The sequence below is a fragment of the Halichoerus grypus genome, chromosome X, assembly GCF_964656455.1.
Source record: "Halichoerus grypus chromosome X, mHalGry1.hap1.1, whole genome shotgun sequence".
Taxonomy (NCBI): Eukaryota; Metazoa; Chordata; class Mammalia; order Carnivora; family Phocidae; genus Halichoerus; species Halichoerus grypus.
Window position 1 is genome coordinate 110,702,309 of NC_135727.1, and position 6,739 is coordinate 110,709,047.

General features: G+C 35.0%; 1 pseudogene; it reads right to left on the reverse strand.

Annotated features, from left to right (window-relative positions):
• Window positions 1–439: 439 nt before the first annotated feature.
• Window positions 440–721, reverse strand: LOC144380506 (U6 snRNA-associated Sm-like protein LSm3 pseudogene; annotated as a pseudogene).
• Between the last annotated feature and the right edge of the window lie 6,018 nt (window positions 722–6,739).

Below are 6,739 nucleotides of genomic sequence, written 5' to 3' on the forward strand. Positions count from 1 at the left end.
GGGGCTCGAACTCACAACCTGAGATCAGGAGGTGCATGCTCCACCGACTGAGCCAGCCAGGTGCCCCTAAAGAAATATATTTTTTAAATTCAATCAAAAAAGGAAACATCAAATTTAATTTAAAGGAAAAAAAAATCAGAAATTGTCTGAGAAAACAACAGAGCGAATCAATTCCTGAAAAAAGAGTTCTGCATCTTGGTGATCACATTTATTGAAAGGGTTGGAAAAAAATTAAAATGCCCTTTCGCTTAAGAATTTTTGAGTTATCTCCAAGTCGCTTCATTTCAGAAGTGGAAGAATCCTTGGCCATTTCTTAATATTAAAATTTACGCAGGTTTCTCTTTTGAATGTCTTCTACATTTAAAGAGGCAATCATACAAAATCTATATTCTATACACGATAAATTCTTTGTTTCAGCTAACTCTTAATGGAGGGGTAACTAGTACAACACCATCTCCCTGGACAAAAGTATCAGAATATTCCGTTTTGTTGATTTATATATTTCTTCATATGTTTCCTCATCAATCTCTATAGGAGACACAGTTTCTTCCACATCTCCCAATATCATATTTAAATGCTGTTCATAAGCATGTAATCTGCCTTGAAGCTCTCTGTCATTTCTCATTTTCACATAAATATACTCATCCAGGCTGAGCCTGATGAGATCCAGGGGCTCTTCTACAGTGTTGGTAGTTTGTTGCTGGTCCTTGTCATCTGCCATGTTTCAAACCCTGCTCCCTTTCCCAAAAAATGTATTTTGAAATTTACATTTTTGTATCTGAGTCAATGCAACTACAAATCGGAAAACAACTACATTTAATATCAGTGTTAATCATATTATAGTCGAGAATGGTTTTGCTTTACTTTTTAGGAATAGGGAAGCATGCACAATGTGATATTCTAGCACCATATATACCATAAATTTCCTATCATAAAAGCTTTATTGTTTCTAAAAATAAATGGTATAGAAAAAACTTATCTTGTGAACCTTAAATAGTTTGATATTTATGAAATTTTATTGCTTCTTCCTAATCATGCAGGAATTTCAAAGTATCTTTAGATGGATAATCAATGTATCAATAAAGAGAATAGATTATAACAGAGTAAAAATATTAGGTCAGAGAATTATATTATACAATAGTATTTTTATAAGGACCCAAAATATGCGAAACTAAACATCATATTTTTAGGGATAGAAACAAATATGACAAAACTATTCTTAAAAGGTAAAGGAATGAGGCCATCTGGTGACTTCTACTTCTGGAAAAGAGAGCTAGAGAATTATTACCAACTTTCCTGTCAAGGACAATTAAAAGAATTGGATGAACTTTTAAAAATAAATTCCTTAGTGCATCAAACAGCTCATAATAGAATAAGAAATTGCCAGACCAAGAGGTAGGGGAGGTTGCAAGAATCAAGAGAAGTTCAGCATTGAAAGTAATTTTTTCCCTCAGGGCATCTGCTTCTTAGAAAGCAATAGCTATAAAACTAAACGAGTTTTTGTGGCCTTGTGGGGATAGAGAAGTAGTAGAGAGAAGAGTAGAACACACAGATCACATAAATCTGAGAGCTATTGGAATTATCAGGGTATAAAATAACTATCCTTTCTTTATATTATTATAAGAAAGGCTTGAAAATATATGTAGGAAACAAATAACTATAAACGTGACATAGCATATATGAAAACAAAACAGACTCACTGGAAGAGAAAAAGAATTAAAACCAAGAATTCAACAAATGTGTGTGACAACAGATTAACACAATTTAAGAGAAAATTACTGAGCTGGAAGCAAGTCAGAGAACATTTACAAAGAGAATTAGTTAAGTGAACGATAAGTCAGAAAATTACTCAGAATAAGACACTATGACACAAAAATCCAAAACAAAACAGAGGATCAAAGTCATAGATGACACAGTAAGAAGCTATAATATATTGTTAGTATCAGTTAGAAAGAGAGGAGAGGAAAAATGGGGAAGAGGCACTATTTGAAGAGATAATGGTTAAAACAGTTACCAAACTAATGACAGACACCATGCCACAGATTCAAGTAACCCAACAAATCTCCATCAGGATGAAATGCATGTGCATGCACACACACTCACTAGACACACAGTGAAACAGAAAAAAAGAAAAAAGAAAAATTAAAAATGACCTAATGAAAGTTAAGATAACCCTCAAAAGGGAAACAGACTTTAAATCGCAATGGAATTCAGAAGACAATAAAATGATGTGTTCAGTTTACTTTTTTAAAAAGTAAATTAAATTCTATATCCATATCCAGGGAAGACATTTTTCCATAATTAAGTGTAAATAAGAACAGTTTGGGGCACAAAGAAACAAAACAAAGCTAAAATCGGAATTTGCTCTCAGCAGACTCAGTCTCAAGAAAATACTAAATGTTGCTCATTAGAAGAAAATCTCTGAAAGGTAGAGATTCCTGAAGGAATGAAAAGAAACTGCACAAAAGTAATAATGTCTGATTTTAAAATATACAAAATTAAAATACACAATAAAGTCAAAAGATCATTTAATAATATTAAAGTATTCTAGGTTTTTTTTCTTAATTGGGACAAAGGTAAAGGTATTAATGAACATTCTATTATGATAATATTTTTAAAGGCAAGAGAATAATAAATTGAGCATTGAGAACAGTAGTCACCTCTGAGAAGGCAGGATGAATATATAAAATGGGCCCACAACTAGAAGCAAGAAGATGCTGTCTTCAGTTCTTACGTTGGATGATGTGTTCCTGGGTACTTATTTATTATCATGCTTTATTATTATGTATACATAAAGTACATAATATGGACCAAATACATTTGGTAGTATGTACAAAATATTACATAATTACATTTAAAAATTACCTGACCAAGAATTAGAAATTATATTTTATAAAATGATGGTCTGGCATACATAAAAGTGAATAAAAGAACTGAATTTGAGAAGTTTATCAACAATGTATATTATTTGTACAACACTTAAAAATCAAGCTTCTCATAATATTTTGAAGATTTTATGAGTGTAATCAATCCAATTTGTTCAATTATCATTCCTCCAGTAGACTTGCATTCTTTGTCTGATTAGACATACATCAAAATGACTTTTTTTTTCTTATTTCCTTTACGACACACAGTTCTGGAAAGTTATTATATACTGGAAAGTTATTATATACCATAAATACACAATTCTGGATTTATCTCTCACCAATCCTGCAAATTAGCACTAAGAAAAATCAGCAAATGTATGTCCTACTTCAGAATGAATGGATGCAGTGGTATGAATGTATTCTCATTTGTGAGTAGACATGCTCATTCCAAACAAATATAGTTTCATCGTTTTTATAAAAAATGTGGACTAGTGGATTTTATGTCACGTTTATATCAAATTTAAGAGCCATTTATATGGAAGTTAATTTTCTTAATTTACTGTTATCAGTTTGATATAAAATTACATTTATTTGTTCCTATTTATAGTCATTTTTGGGGTTTGCATTTTTATCCTTTTTATTTAATCTCATTTTTGGACATATATAAAATACTCATAGGGTTAAAAATGTTTTATACTACATATGTACACAAACTAAAATGACAAACTCTACTATATAAATGTGTGTGTGTATGTGTGTGTAGTACTTAGCTGATTTCAACAGTTTATTATAATATGTAGCAACTAATCCATGTGATTTTTAAAATAATTATTTTCTAGGTTTTCAGATAATCCTTTGTACACGATTTTGACCATAATCCTAATAAGAATCATAATCCCCTTACAAGTCACTTTAACATTTTATTGGGATATGCCAATATTTCATGTATTGACAATCACTTGGAATCTCAGTAATTCTGAATACTGTAGAAGACACAAAGATATTCGAAAAACCTTCTATGTTACAGAAACTACTTCACAAATAATAGGTTTTTAAACACATACTATTTGGAGAACACCTCAGGCTCTCAGGTAGAGCTTATTTACCCAGAGTTTAACTTTGATTTGAACAAAGTTGGATATTTTGTTTCCCGGGGGGAGAATATTAAAAAGTAGAAAATTATATTTATGTTTGGGGGAATAAAGGAGCTATTAGGGATGCAGTCATAGTGCCTCTCTGACATAGCAGATGGTCTCATGGAGGAAAGACTTAGAAAGTCTTTAAAATACAGCATCCACTTTACATCAATGAATATTTTACATTTCAATAAGACCAAAAAGGGCATTAAACAAACCCTAACATTGAAAACATGGATAGATGAACGAACCTAAGGCTATATGAGGTTGATTATAGGACCACACAGAAAAAATAATAAATTCATTTTTTTTACCCAGGACTAAAACTAAATACTTCATGGATACATTTTCAGATACAAAAATCTACAAAGAAATATTGAATTTTACACAGTAAGTTTGCTGCTGGTGGTGGTACTGGTACAGTGATTCTAAACTACATTGTGTTTATCATAGGGTACTGCAACTGATAAATATATTGATGTTTTCCCTGTGGAAAAAGGGAGATGAAACTATTAAATGGGGGAAAATAAGGAACAGCCTGCGGGGGTATATATGAATTAGGAACATCGATGTGAATTCCTCATGTAATAATTCCATCTCTGTCTACTGAAAGAACCTAGAACTAACCGCACTCAGAGCAGTGAGCACCCCTGGATCAGTCTGGGCCCAATCAGGAGATACAAATCACAGTGTGGGCTAAAGAGGGGGATGTTTAATACAAAATAATTAATAATCTGGGATACAGGATTGACTATAAAATATATCAAAACTCTCTACAGTGCTCTTTGGCTGAAGGAGAGTACCAAGTAAAGACAACTTGGAAGGGAGCTCCTTCCCAGGGCTGGGTTTCAGACCTCATTGGTGACAGGTATAATTCAGCCCCCTAGACAGCAGAGAAGTTTCCTCGTTCCCCAAAGCCAGAGCTGGTCTAGAATCACTAGACAAGCAGGAGGCAACCTTTCAGAGTACAGATTATGGTCACGACATTTAATACCCATATACTTGTTTCGAAATACCACTACTCTTTAAAAAGATCACGGCTCCTTGAATAAAAGATTGATTCTAGGTCTAGATATGGAAGGAACTAAAAGCTTGGACCTTCTTGCCAAAGACTTGCTCCAACAGCAATGGGAATAGCTATCAGCTTGAATGGGCTCCCAATGACCAAATTTCATTCAACTGAGCATCAAAAAGGCTAGTGACAATGAAGGCTGGAAAACAATTGGTGGGACGGTGGGGGTGGAGCGGTGAATCCATTAAGGCCATAGTAGTACTCAAAAATATGGAATGATAAGGGAAGATAAAGTTCTTCTTTATAGAAGAATGATAGCTAAAAATATATGTGGAATAAAACAATTCCAAAGTCACAATTAGCAAAAAATAAAGTGATCACTGCTTTAGGCAGGGATATCAATGTATGCTCAAACCAATGAGGGCAAGTTCTGGGGGACTTCCATATTCACTACCTGGAAAAGTGTCACCCCACTGACTATGTATAACTGCAAAAGAAAAGGGTATCTTTACCGAAGATAAATGTGGAGAACTCCCAACTTAACGGTTACCAGCCTAGCAACTCCAGTAATGGGGCAAACCGACATTATGTGTCTCTCTGATGTGAAGCATCATGGGCTTTCAATATTTTGCATCAAGGAAGGGGCATTTTCTTCAGCAACATTTGTGATCTGAGCATTGGTAGGACTATGGGCTACCATCTTTCCAAACTGGGCGAGATGGCTCTTCTGCTTTGTGGCTCTGTTGCTCGATGTTTGGTCCTTTGTAAATTTCTCTTTACTCACCATACTCACGAGACCCTTTCTGCACATCAGATTCTCTCTCAGACCTGCTGCCCTTTGCCAGTCTCCAGGGACTTCCTGCAATGCAGTCACTGGGAGTTCCCTCATCTCTCCTGCTGGGCCCTCAGCCTTCAGCAGCTGATTTGCCCTGAAAGGCCTACAGTGCCTTAAGGGAATTTTTCACCTGTGCTTGCCCTCACAGAGGTTGGTAGCACTTGACTTGCTAAAGATTTGCTATGGCCTTGGAGCGAATTCACTCATTTCTCCAGCTCTAAGCTTGGCCTTCAGATGGCTGCTGCCTGACCCCACTCACCTCGTGGATCATCTTTCTCGACTCTCGCGGCTTGCACTACTCCTGAGCATTTAGTGGAAGACAGTAGAAACGGTGTGGCAGGTCAGGGCAGATACACTCGGGCTGGAGCTCAGCAGGAGCCTAATCCATCACGTGATCCCATTCACTGCCATTAAAGTTTGTTCAATACCTGGCTGGTTTTTCCTTAATTCCATCTGTGGCAGATGTATTCTACCACTGCTCCATTGGAGTGAAAAGCAAATGTGTACCTCTTCTCTTCTAAGAACTTGTAGCTTTCTAGAATTTAGTCTATTTGGATTTATTTGCATCCTCAGCTCTCCTACATGCTTAAGAATTTTGCATGTCTAATATATTTAGCTTGCTAATATTGTCAAAATGGCAATAACTGAGAGTTTTTATATATTAACCATAAGTGGAAGTCTCTGATGCTTTTTAAAAACACTTGTAGAATATAGCTTACGCCGCTCCTCCCAAAGAGCTATACCCTATTCCAGTAGCTATTACTCATATAACGACCAAGGTTGTCCTCTGCTCATCATCTTAAAATGCAGTTTCTTAGATGTATGTCCAACTTAGTAGTAACAAAAAGGAAAATGTTATCTTTTTAAAGAATAGCAGACCCTGCATTAG